General features: G+C 47.7%; 1 long non-coding RNA gene across 1 annotated transcript in view; it reads left to right on the forward strand.

Annotated features, from left to right (window-relative positions):
- LOC104851812 overlaps nt 1-11014 on the forward strand; it is a 30910-nt gene extending 19896 nt beyond the window's left edge. Inside the window, exons 4-5 of the long non-coding RNA XR_777299.1 lie at nt 8094-8338; nt 10909-11014. This is a non-coding gene — a long non-coding RNA (uncharacterized LOC104851812). The remainder of the gene's footprint in view (nt 1-8093; nt 8339-10908) is intronic.
- Nucleotides 11015-13851: the final 2837 nt, after the last annotated feature.

Genomic DNA, 13851 nt, shown 5'->3' on the forward strand with positions numbered 1-13851 from the left:
AGTGTATGCTATATCAACTGTAAGACACAGGGCCGTGCTGGGGCAGATTCCACTTGGAACCCTTTCCTCTCCAAGACCTGTCCTCTGTAGAAACTCTGGAACCACTCTTGGAAGACACGCACTGGAGCCTGGGGTCTCAGCTCACCTCTGGCTTCCCACTCACCACCACTCACCCTTCTCCTTAGGCTCCCTTCTCCCAGAGCCAGCTGTCCACAGAATCCATTTTGAAGAACTCCTTATCCTGTCTCTCATCCCCAGTGGAACTCTCCATCCTCCTTTGACCAAAATGCACAGTGTGATCCTGTCCCTGCCTGACATCGCTCATCTAACACTGGAGTCCTCTGATGCTTTTCAGCCTTTATTTAGTGGGAGGAGTTCCTGGAGAGCATAGAGTACCATTCTTCTTTGGGTTCGGTGAATGCATAGGACCGGTGCTGCATCTGGAAGAGATGGTCAAGGAGTGTGTGTGTGTGTGTGTGTGTGTGTGTGTGTGTGCGGCCACGCCATCCTCTCAGCAGACCCACCAAGTAGGCACTATCGATGTCTCTTTGTTTATTTGTTTTTTTGAGACAGGGTCTCACTATGTAGTTGAGACTGACCTGGAACTCACTATGTAGCCCAGGCTGCTCTCGAACTCATAGCGGTCCTCCTGCCTCAGCTTCCCCAGTGCTGGGATTAAAGGTGTGCACCACGACGTCCAGCTTGATGTCTCTTTTATAGAGGAAGGAATTGAGTCTGCAGAGATTGAATAACAAGCTTGAAATCTTACAACTAAGCAGAAGAGGGCTTCCAACCCAGGCAATCTCTCTGCAGAATTATGCTTCTCATCCCTAGCATGTGGGGCCCCTGTGGATGAACAAGTATCCGCCTGGACACTGGATCAGAGTTGGACTGAACTGGATGAGTTGCCCAGCCGCAACTTCCGAGAACATTTTTTTGAATGGGTGAAAGTATTTGCTGTGACCTAACTCAGCCCCCTGGTTCAGGTGACTTATAGTGTGACGTGCAGCTTCAGACTGTGGCCAAGGTCCCCTTACACCCTCAGCCAGCTCTGGAGGAGCCCTGGTGAACTATTTGTCTTACATCCTGGGGACAGAGGCTGGAGGCACATTTAGGAGACATACCTGATACATTCACCTGAACTGTCCAGGGTTTTAGGGCAAAGCCTTTGGATCACAACCGTTGCTTCCTAACTGATAACCTGGGGTACCTTGCACCCTTCCAGAGCCTCGGTTTCCCCATGTATAACTTGAAATGACTCCCGAGGTCTTTTTGGCTTTGCTTGTCTCTGAGCCCTATTTTTGTCTTCTGTAACCTTCTGTTGGCCCTTGGATCTTTAAGGCCATCTCCTGGCTTGTTTGAGAGCTTGTGGCACAGCTGACAGACTCTTCGGAGTGATGTGCATTGCTACAGAGAGGACGCAGGGTGGCACCTTTTGCTGTACCAGCCAAAGCAGCATTGCAGGCTTAAAAGATTTTTTTAAAAGAAGAGCATAGAAAAGGAGAATTACCCTGATAGGATATTGCCTTTGCTTCCCTAATTAAATCTAGGGGGAGAACCCTTGCTCAAAATATTCCAACATAATGTATCTCTGAAATTAATCGTGATAGCTGAATTGGTATTTGATGGGCAACGTCTTTCTCCTTATATTTCTCTGACATAGGTAATTCTTAATTATTTATCTGATCAACAAACACTGTGCTTTTAGGCACTAGGCTAATGCTGGGTATCTGGAAATAATAATCATGATGCCTCATGTTCAGGACCAGGACGTAAGATGAGTATTATGTATCGTATCGTCTTAATCTGAACCCTATGAAGTAGGTGCTCTTACCTTCCCTGTTGTATAGGTGGAGGAACAGGCTGATCGTGATTAAGTAACCTGTTTAATAATATCACAGGTGTTCAGCGGCAGGGCCTAGATGCGGGCCCATTAGTATTTGCAGACTGGTAGGGGAATTCCTTATGCTTTCTCAGAATGAAGCAAGAGGTATTTTCACAACCTCATGCAGGGCACCTGACTGAAAGCATCTTTCGAAACTCCTTTGGTTTAAGATGGAAGGGCAGATACAGTGTGAGACAAGTCTCCCACCTGGCCTCTGAGGTGGGTGCCAGTCCCTAAACCCCTCCTGTCAAGACAGTGACCACCACTGTCAGGGAAGAGATGGGCATGTCCTGCAGCAAACCTCCCAGGTGCTATGGTAAAGTTCTTTGTAAGGAATAGTGGGGGTGTGAAGGAGAATGGGCTCCCTGGAGAGGAGGGCCTGGGCATGCACACATCTTACACTACTTAGTGTAACTAACCCTAGCTGCTATAGCAAAAAAAAAAAAAAAAAAAAAAAATCTCAAAATTTCAGTAGCTTAACATGACACAAATTGATCCCCCACTCCAAAGAGTGTGTGATGGGTAATTTTATGAGCCAACTTAATGGGACTGAATGATCCCCAGGTAGGTGGTAAAACATTATTTCTGGGTGTGTCTGTGAGGATGTTTCCAGAGACATTCGCATTTGAAAAAACAAACTAAGCAAAGAAAATCTACCTTCAGCGCTGGAGCAGGCATCCTCCAATCTGCCAAGAGCCCACCTTGAACAAAGAGGTAGAGGAAGGGAAAATTTGCTCTCAGAGCTGGGACATCAGCTCTGCAGTTGTCAGGTCTTTGGTCTTGGATCAAGACTGGTACTGTTAGCCTCCCAGTTCTGGGCCTTGGCATTTGGACTTCAACTTATATTATCAATCCTTCTGGTTCATCAGCCTTTGTACTGGGACTGAGTTATACTTTCAGCTTTCCGGGTTCTCCAGCTTACAGACATAAAATTGTGGAACTTCTCAGCTGCTGTAATCTATTTTCCATCCATCAGTCCATCCATGCATCCATTCACCCACCCAGTACCCAGTTGACTGTGTATCTCTGGGGAACCCTGGGTATTTTCTTGGGGGTGTCTCCAGCACAGCCATCCATGTACCAATGTCTCTTCCATATTGTGGCTGCGTAACCCCACAGAGTCTCATAGTCCTTTGCTGGGTCCTCTGTGTCTGGGTAGGAAATGGGGACAGGATAATGGCCAACCATGGAATGCTCTTCATAGGTTAGGCCTTGATTGGATTGCAACTCTTCTGGTTCATAGTCTGATGTCCAGAATGCAGAGATTCAAGCTTCATAGTGGGATGGGAAACAGAGACTAGCTCTGTGTGCAAGAGGAGAGGAGCAGGTTGGGAGGACAGCTGGTTAGTGTCTGCCACTGACCTCTACACCAAATCCATCTAGCTCTCCTGCAGCTGCTTCTCTGCAGATATGAGTTGGAAGATTAGGTCTGGGGAAAACTGAACAACCACCTGGCCAAAAGGTATCAAGGGTCATAAAACCCCACGGCTAACAGGTTAAGTGAGATGTTTCCCAAGAAGAGATGTGTGCAAAGCGTAGGACCCCACAGGATTCCAGATTTCTGACTCTGAGCACTGTATGCAGAACCAATCAGAAAGTGACATTTTCAATCCTTCCTTTGAATCTGGCACTGTTTGTAGGGCCAATCAGAAGATGCTATTCTCAATCCTTCATCTACAGGTGGCACAGCCAATCAAAACACACTGTTCCTGATCTTTCATTTACATCTGGCTCAGATTAAGTGGCAGATGACAGGACAAGTGTCCCAATGCCTTATTTGCGTGAGGTGAGGTCAACCCTAGTATTTTGGTCACTAAAGACTCCTTTTGTTATATCCTCAGGCAGTCTGAGCCTCCTCACCAGCCTGCTCTCACCCTGTAGAAAGGACCTTTTTTCTAACTTCAACAAATGTATGCCCTCACTGCCCTTTCTGTGTGTCTCATCTGATTCTTTGTTGGGGACACCAAGCACCTAGAAGGCAGCCCCTGGAACCTACCACCTGGTATCAGATGGTGTCTGCTCCCATCCGTGCATGTGCTGCTGAGCTCATTTGCAGTTCCATGTTGGAGCATGGGATTTTGGGCTGGGCTCTTTTCTGTTGACACATTGGCCAGTGCACAAATGATGGCTGGGGTTGCCTCTAACTCTTACTTAATTTTGAGCTAGCATCGTGATGTGCAAATGTAATGCTTAGTTGTATGCATAAAGAATTCTAATTTGGAAAAGCAATAAAAAAAGCCCTTTGATAGCGAAGGACCTTTATTCCTTGGAAACCTACCTGTTCTGATAAAGCAAAACTCAGCACTGTCCTTTACAGAACAGCAGGGAAATGAATTAAAATTGCCTGTGTGTTGTTTCAGCATAAGGCTCATAAACCCTCAGCTAAAATACAATGGTAAACATCGCTGTTCTCTCCAAAAGAGAACAGTGTCAAGTTCTTTCATGTTAAATCCTGTTACTTGGTTCACAGTGGTCCCCATGACTGGTCAGGAACTCACCATCAAAGGGAGACAGAAGTCAGGCAGTTGCAAATACTTACAGTGGCCCTGAACTGTCATCTAAGCTGGCACCCCACAGCCCCAGAACAACTGACTTTTGGGGCTGGATCTTTGTGGTGGGCAGCTGTCCTGTTCACCACTGGATGTCAGTGGCATCGCTACAGCTTTCCTACCAGAGGCCAGTAGCACCCCCAGTTGTGTCAACCTCAGATCCCTCTAGACATTGCCAAATGCCCCTGGGGAGCAAAATCATGCTGAGTTGAGAATTACCCATCTACATGTCCTGGGTGGACAGTGTAGATGTGAAGGCCACTTTTCCTGTACTGCAGGGAGCTTGTGGATCACCAGGCACTGTCCTTTCTGACAAGGCATCTGAACACACCTCAGCTGCGCATCAAGAAGTGTGGCTAGGAGTTTCAAGCTGCCCCTGTCCCTCGCCCCCACTCCCAGGCAGAGGCTTGGGCCAGCGGGATGGGGTGCGTCATTCAGGTGGTTCAGAACTCCAGCAAGATTGACGGGAATGCATCACACCAGGCTGCATCCAGAACAGTGCGTCCTGATGGACTCCCCAGGGCGTTCCCCTCTGCGGGCCTTGGCTGGTAGAGGATTTGTCAGAGGCAGAACTGACCAGTGGCAGGGGGTCACCGCTGTGGGAGGAGAATCTCTGGGGTTCTCTGTCCCCACCGCCCTTATTCAGAAGAGAGCATCGCTCAGTGTGACTCTCGGACTTTCAAGCTAAAGCTTGCAGAGGGGGTTATGAGTCCAACTCTGCATCTGGTGTGTCCTCGTAGGTTTCAGTGCAACAGCAGCCTGGAGTGAGAAGCATTGGCCCCACTTTACTGATGTGGAAAACCGAGGCTAAAGTGGAGTCACTTTCCCAAGGACTCAAACTTTCAGTCTTTCGTGCCATGAACCCCCCGAGTCCCAACAATCCAAGTGTTCTTAACACGCTTGCAAGCTGCAGCTTCAGACTCGGAGTTAAAGAGGACAATTGGGACTGTGAGGGCCCCACAGTCACTTGCTATGGGAGGCCTGGGAGGTACAGGCTTTCACAGAACGTGTCTATCTCTCTTCCTCCCTTAGGCCGGACACCTTGGGGGGGTTGGGCAAGGGGACGCTGGGGGCTTTTGTTCTCCTGCACGTGGCAAGGGTGACACACGAGCTGTCCCCATTGCAGAGTCTGGCAAAGGTCTGTGCCTGTTCCACGTGAGCTGTGATGGTCCCTGCCTGTTTTCTTCCCCCGCTCTCCGATGCAGCTGGCTCCGTTCACCATAAAACGGTGGTGGATCTCTCACAGGGGACTAGGTCTTGTTTTTGTTTGCCAGAAATGTAATTAAAATCTGCATAGTTCACTGATTCTGGAAGGAAGATGAGCCCTCCGGATGGTGATGCAGCTCCTCCCCGTTTGTGTCCCCTCGGCCACCTTTGGGCACGCAGGGCTTCAAAGAGGGCTCTGTGCGTTGGCAGAGTCGTCAGTATATATTAGTGTAGCCACTTTTAACAAGACAAGAATTGGAGTTCAGTAAGCACAACAAAGTAAGTAGAAGGCAGGACCACATCTTTTGGACCGCCCAGAGGGATGGGAACAGTAAGACGTGCAGCACACAGCTGGTCGGCAGGGTGGGGCTGGAGCTGGGCTGGGACCATGCTAGAGACCAAGCTTTTAACATGTGGACCTAAAATCTAAACTGTAGTAACATGGTGGGGTATCCTACCAGCTTGGCTCTGGAGCTGACTTTATCAGGTTCACTGATCAATTCTGCGACATTTCTTAGAAAAATAACCCCCAAAAAACTCCTTTGGAAAAAGTACTGAGGCCAGGTGTGTTTGGGCAATGTCTTAAAAATTCCCCCAAACAGTAGCTCATTTGGGATAGAGAAGTCCTCTAGTGAAGAAATTATTTGTTGTATTGAACTGGTGATAATTTTTAACAATCTAAAATGGCAGTACTTAAAAACCTCCTTAATGAATATTGGTATGGGCAACATAGGACCTTTCAAAGTTGTCGTTGGTTTCTGTTTTTGCTTTTTGACTGTTCATTGAAGCCAGGGCCTTTGTACTAAGCTATATCTCTGTCCATTTAAAAAAATTTTTTTGAGGCAGGGTCTGGCTAAGTTGCATAATTTCCCAGGCTGGGCTCAAACTTGTGATTCTCCTGCCCCAGCATCTGAGATTGAGAAATTTTAAAGAAGGGAGTTTTTCTGTAGGATTTCTCTTCAACAATGCAAAGGATGTGAAGGAAACCAGGCTGAAGCTAATGGAATAGGGTTATAGGAATTCTGGGGAGAGATATTAAAGATGCATTCAACAATGGGGAATATTAAGGGGAAAATGTTTTCAGAGATTATTTAGGAGGCAAAATAATCAGAATCTGGGGGCATGAAAGATATGAGAAGAAGGAGTCAAGGACAACTTCCAGGTTTAACCAGGTAGGTGGTTATGCCACCAACAGAGAGAGAGGGGACGGATTTGACATGCTGAGTTTGAGGATCACTGGTGAGGGATCTGGTATGCAGATAGAGTTGATTAAAATCTGGTGCAAAGTACAGTCTCAGTACAGAGCTGGTAATTTGAACAATACTAATCAAGAGCACTGGGTAAGGGTGTCTATAAAATTAAGTGTCTTGGTCTGAAAATAGAGTTGTAAAGATTAACATTTAAGGGCTAGAAAAGAAGGAGGCACCCATAAAGAATCCTGGGAAAGAATAAAGTGGGATGAGATGATCCATGAAAATCAGAGACTTAGGGAAAAATCCCATGATCAGCAGAATAGTCTAAAAGTCAGGTGTGATGAGCTGAGGTATGGAAGACGCTGTCATCCTTGGTTCCCGAAAGCTCCCTGTTGTCTTCTGGCAGCAGTTCCAGAAAGGCAGTTGGGGTGAGGCCAATTTTAATGGGCTGAGAAGTGAATGGAAGTGAGTGGAGGGGAGTAACGAGCTCCTTTGACAGGTTGGGAAGAAAAAAACAGGGGAGAGCCAGCAAGGGAGACAGATCTGAGCCAGGAGCCCACTGAGGACAGGAGGCTAAAGACGCAGTCAAGGGAGGGGACAATTTATGGAGCAAAAAGAGTGAAAAAGGAATTAGAAAGCAAGCTGAAAAAAGACAAGTAAATGGCTTGGACAATAGTAGAGGGGACAGCTTTGGAAGGTGTAGTTAAACATAACCTCTTTGGAAGGAATTATGTCCTGTGGTCCTGAAGCACTGTCTGGCCCTCTGGAGTTGGCCCTTCCCAACCAGGCACAGAATATTACCAGGCATGTCTGTTGCTGAGGCATGAGTGAGCTCCCAGAGGGTAAGAGGATGAGGCTGATTTGCCTCTGGGATTGCAGCTCCTAGCCCAGGGTGTGTGCGGAGGAGGCACTGAGTAGGCTCCTGATTGGTGAATGGATGAGTGGGTGAGCATACCTCCTGTTTGTCTCCAAGACCTTGGAGTAAATTGGGTGCCGGGTGGGTGGTTGACTAGGGGCACTGATAGAATAAGGGGTGCTGAGATGCTCAGGATGAAGGCTGAGAAGGAGGCGGGGCTCCAACAGGAGCGCTGGTGGAGGATTGCATGCTGCACATCTGTGGTGGCAGACGTCGTCATGCCTGTAAATATGCCATGGGTGCCTGTGATGCATCCAGACTTGTACTGGGTTCATTTGGCCCTCAATAACCTCACAAAGCACGTCCCACTATCACAGTAATGTATTGCTATCCTTATCTTGCAGGCAAAGGATCCAAGCCTAAATTAGGTGAAATAATTTACCCCAGACACCCAGTGAGGCAGTGCTGAGCCGGGAATCAAGCAGTTCTGCTTGGCTCTTGGGCCTGTGCTTTTGGCCACCTCATTCCATACACGTGACATCCAGCAAAGGGACCCCTCGCCTGCCTCAGAATCTGTGCAAGGTTGGTCTCAGAGCCAAGACTATAGAGTGGACCATGACGTTTGCAAAGCTGAGTGAACAGATGTCAGGTAAATAGCTTGGATTGCTGCATGAACATGCACTAATAATGACCTTGTAGCAATGTTTTGGCTGTGGTTCCTTTGCATAGAAGCGTCCACAGGATACCAAGCTCATTTGATGCTCACACCGGCCCCGTGATGCTAGTATTAATATTCTCTAAGTTTTACAGACATGGCAGCAAGGAACATGTTAGTCATGCTCTGGTTACGTGGTAGGACTGAGAAGTCAGTGCATGTTCATTTCCTTGTTGTACAAGTGCTGGGGTTCTGGGAATGGTTTGGTAACGACAATGCCCTTCCCTGTGCAAAAGAGGCAGGTGGGGCATCAGCATACCACAAAGACTAGGGTAGAGGCCATGCCTTGTAATCTTGAGTAGGTGGGCTTACTAAAATTAAACCCTAGGGTTGGACTGTCTTGCTCACCTGGTCCAACAGCTGAAATGCGACTGGACACTGGGCCCATATGCGGAGGGGTCTGCCCAGCTTGGCTCCAGGACATGAGGATTGTTACCTAGTTCTGGGGTTCTGGAGTCTCCTTCCAGAGGTGGTCCCTAGGTTCTTCTTGTTATGAACAAAGGATTGAACAAAGCATTCACAAAAGGTAGCAAGGTTTTACATTTATTAAAGATGAGAAAAGAAACACTGCCAGGAGCTATGTGGAAAAGAATGATTTCCTTATATGAGATGCAAAGCTATAAAATATGAGAAAATTCTTAGAGGTTTTTGATGTGAAGCTTGCCTGAGGTTTCAGAACTCTAATTTGGGCTGAGATGTGAGTCCTGAAGATTCAGTTTAAAGCAGTATAGCAAGGACCTTCTGTACTGATAGGATTCAGGAATGCAGCGCTGTAATATCTAAGAAAATGGCAGAACAGGAAGTCCATGCTCAGATTCCTCCACCCCACTCCTGACATAGGTCACAAGATCCTCCTGTGAGAGGCGCACTCCCCGTGTCCTGAGAAAGGGGAGGCGTCCTGAAAGTCACAGGGTCCCGGAAAAGAGTCTGAAAAGCCTTGCAACATTTCTCTGTCTCTTACCATTTGATCAGGTGTGTGATGTGTGATCAAAATACCTAGGGTTAATGTTTAACCCTAACCCTATGTATTATAGTAAAAGACACTTTGCCATTAATGCTCTTTGAAATGAACTATTTCCCCCTCATTTTGAATACACTCATCCCGTCGTTCTTGTTGCTTTCTGAAGCAGAGCTGGAAGTCCTCCTTCAGGAGTGTTCCAATGAGCTGAGATAAAAATACAGCCAATGCTGCTGCCCGGTGCCACCCAACAGAAAAACATTACCCCGTGTCCTTGTCTACCTTATTCACTGGATCTGGCACTGGGCAACTTCTGTTTCTCCCTCAAAGTCTTGTTTTGGTTTTTGTTTTTGGTACCGGAGATCAAACTCCGGTCCTTGCACTTGGTGAGGCAGGTGGTAGGGCCTCTGAGCTACATCTCCGGCCCTCCCTCAACGTCAAAATGACCATGAAAGGTAAATATTTAGAATCAGTTCAGGACATCGAGGCAGCCACGACAGCACAGCTAAAGACACCGACTGAAGAGGACTTCCAGACCTGCCTCAGAAAGTGGCGATGAGGTAGAAAGGAGACAGAGGAAAGTCATAATTTATAAATTGTATTTTAAAAATCGTGACTTCAGGGGACCAAGTTATCCAAGTTTATCTATATCTGCGTTGTCTAGGTTTGTTTATGCTACTTTTCTTTTAGGCCCACCATACCCCAAATTCCTTAAAAGACACTCTAAGCTCATAGATTAGATTTAGTTGGTTTAAAAAAGGGGCAGAAATCTGATCTTAAGATAAAGGTGTGGATTGAGAGAGTTCAAAGAATATTTTTAGGCAGGACATCGTAGATCAACCCTCTTAAAAGTTAAGACTGGGTTCTGCCTTTCACTGTAAAATGGACCACTTTCTTTCTGTGGATGTGCTGTCCTTTGTCCTCCCTGCAAACCAAGACCAAGACAGAATCTCCTAGAGATTCACGAATTCCACAGATTCTCTCCAAAAATGCATAAATATCCCCAGCTTCAAACTGTAAGGCCTCCCCTTGTCTTTCCTTCCCTTCCCTTTGTTTCCTTCCCTCCTCTTCTCTTCTCTCTCCCTCTTCCCCCTCTTTCTCTCTCTGTATATATATATTTCTTTAAGTATATGCTTTTAAAATTATGCCGAATACATCCCTTTATGCCTCTTACTGACACATCATGAAAATTCTTTTTCTGTGATGAAAATCAGCACACCTCCAACCTGTACCAGGGGTGGGGTGAGCCAAGGTGTCAAGGACCCCCATCTTCACTGTGGGGACCTCTTTGGGCCCTGTCTGGTGCCAGCAAGGGTGATAGGCTAAGTGTGCTTGAAGAGAGGGTTACCGAAGGCAATGTCTTTTACTATAATAAAATTTATAATTTAGACATCCATGGCTATTTTCAACCCTCTTTGCAACTAGCCACTCTTCTGATTTATTGAAAAAGCTCACTTGTTTGTGTCTTAATTTTCCCCTGGGCCACACAAAACTGATAGAGACTGAACGAATGCACTTTTTGCTTGTTGACTGTCTTTTGTTACAGGGGCCTCTGTCATGAACTTTGGTGATGGATAAAGAAAAGATTGTGTTCCTTCCTGCAATACCTGGAAATACATTAATTTATATTTAATGAATAAACACTGTTTAAAAACCTCCAAAGCCTTTCTAGGCCTTTAAAAAAATCAGCTTTATTTAGGTGTGACTTACATATGACAAAATTGGCCACATTTACGTGTATAATCTGTGAGTTTGACGGCTGCACGTGGTCATGAATAATAATGACCGGTGTGACAAATAATCAAATTTCTCACAGCACTGTCCATCTTGTAGGAAGCTTCTCGGGATCTCTCTGCCTTCTCTAGGGCTTCCTCCATATAACAGTTTCATGCAGAGTCACGCTCTCGCTGAGGCAAGGGCTGCCTGGGAACTTTCCTTGCCATCAGCATGGACTTTTCTACCGGAGCCATACAGGAGGGAAGCTCGTCCGACTGCCAAGGAGGAGAGAGAGCATTCACTTGACAGCAGAATTATAAACTCAGATTCATGAAGTAGCTGGAAACACGGGTGCAGCTCCTCGCTGCTCCCCACCCCGCAGGAGCGGCCTCACCAGAGGGAGGAGGGGCTTCCAGAGTCTCAGTTCGCGTTTACATAACTCGCTCCAGGAGAAACTGCTTTCACAACCGTTTTACAGTCTAGAGCTGCTATTGCACCCATTAACTCATTTCACCTCTTCCTGCTTACCCGAAGCTAAACAGGCCCTCAGATGAATTTACTCAGAGTTGTATGGTAAAAATATTCCTCTCTGTGCCCCTGCCTCTCCCTCGCGTGGGGCTCTCTTCCCCACGGTCCCACTGCCTTGGGGCTGGAGATGACTCGTGATCATTCTCCACGCTGCAGTCTCTGTCCCCACTCAACAGCGGGTGCCCGATGACCCTGGGGTCTCACCCAACAGCAACTCGGTGCTCTGGGCTCTGCAGCCACGCCCCGCTGCTCAGGTTGGGATTTGGGGGTGGGAAGAAGAACCCAGAGGGGTCCCGAGAAAAATCTTTGCTGTCTTTTTCTAAAGCCTAATTGTGTGTTGCGGGGCAAGTCCTTAGGTGGGTACAGTGGAAGGCAACTTGCCTCCCCAGCTCTTTCACGTCTGGGACCAGCCTAGCAGGGAATGGAGGATGAGTTATGCACATCCCTGTGGCAACTGCCTTGTGAAACCAGGATCACCCTGTTATATCAAGGCCCTGGGGGGCAACGAGTTAGGAACCAGAGGCCCTGAATCCCGGAGCCAACTGTTGTGTCGATCTGCTGTTTGCCCTTGAGCAAACCTCTTGCCTTCTCTGATCTGTAATTATATCATTTCTGGGAGGAAGCAAGTTGGTGATTTATGGATGTCTTCTAGAACTGACATTTGAGGACTCCATGGGCACCTAAGGGGTGAAGACATGGGAAAGTAGCCTGTCATGGCTTCTATCTAGATGCCCGCCCAAAGCCTCATGTGCTCATGGGTGGGCACTGGGCATGACCACATCATAAGTGTGTGATTCTGGATCATGTGTGTGTGTGTGATTTTGCATCCATCCACTGATGGGTTTAACACAGTTCTGGGTGTAGATGATGGATTTGCAGAAGAGGGAAGAACACATCCTGGGTGTGGGTCAGACCAACCAATAGGCTTGAAGCCTGGACGGAATAAAAAGGGAAAGAGGGAGGGCTCACTGCTTCCCACCTGGCCTGCCATGGACTCTCCTCTGCTGTGCCATCCTGCCTTACAGCCAGCCGACTTGGACTGAAACCTCTGCAAATCATGAGCTAAAACAAACCTTCCCTCCTTTAACTTGTGGGTGTCGGTGCTTTGTCTCACCAACAAGAAAGTAGCCAAAACATGGCCAGCCACGTAGAGCTTGAGTAAATGATCTGGAGGGAGGGCATCTACGTTTGTGCTTTGTGATGCAGAGATCTCAGCAAAGCAGCACTGCCAGTCCCTCTCCTCCATGTACTTCCTCTCCCCTTGTGCTTCCTGCCCTAATTTAAGCCCCAGTGGGTTGCCCCGGTTTGGTACAAGTCAGTATTTGTGGAGGACAAGGAATCAAATCTCGCTCCACAAAGCCTGTCTTTTCTAATCTCTGCCTGCAAGGAGGGATTAGGCTGCCAGAGGCACAGGCTGCAGTGAAGAGAATCAGGTGGAACAGGGAGGCATAGAAAGGATAGCAGCACCTTAATGGGTGAGAGCTGCTACTAAATACTAATGGCATATTAATAATCAGAGAGCCAGAGACATGGCTATTGTCTCCCTATTCTACTCCACAGGGGGTGCCAAGGACAGCTGCGGAAATGTGGTTTAGCTGTGTCCCCTGGAAGCCCTTCCTCCTTGTCATCCTGCCAAGAACAGGCGTGGGGCCGGGAAGCTAGAGCCGGCCCCAAACCCACACTTCCCAGCTGAAGACAGAAAGCCCCGAGCTGCTGTCCTGCGTCTGTTCATTCACTCATCTGCTCAGTGAATGTTCATTCAGTGCTGGCTGTGTGCTGGGGGCCTGGGCAATCCTCAGGGTTCTATAAGGTGGGGCACAGAACCTCATCTCCTGCCTGAAGGGTTGACATGTGTGCTGGGGGCCTGGGCAATCCTCAGGGTTCTATAAGGTGGGGCACGGAACCTCATCTCCTGCCTGAAGGGTTGACATGTGTTTCTGGGGAGGTGATGGGGGTGTTTTAGGAGCTTCCTGGGCGTGGATGACCGTCACTGTTTGTGAAGTCACGCCTACTGGGATGCACAGGTCCGTGTATCAGGCAACTTTGCATCTGTGGGGCAAAATATCTAACACGCCATATTTCAAGGAAGAAAGCTTTATTTCCGTGCATGGTTTCAGAGGTTTCAGTCCATGGTTGGCTAACTCCAAAGAAGAAACATCATGGCAGAGAAAAGCTGCTCATCCACGCTGCTGGACACAGAGAGCATGAGAGGGCCAGAGAGAGGAGGGGCTGGGGACAGGATCTG

This window comes from Fukomys damarensis, unplaced genomic scaffold (genome assembly GCF_012274545.1).
Source record: "Fukomys damarensis isolate Sample0158 unplaced genomic scaffold, DMR_v1.0_HiC HiC_scaffold_21, whole genome shotgun sequence".
NCBI lineage: Eukaryota > Metazoa > Chordata > Mammalia > Rodentia > Bathyergidae > Fukomys > Fukomys damarensis.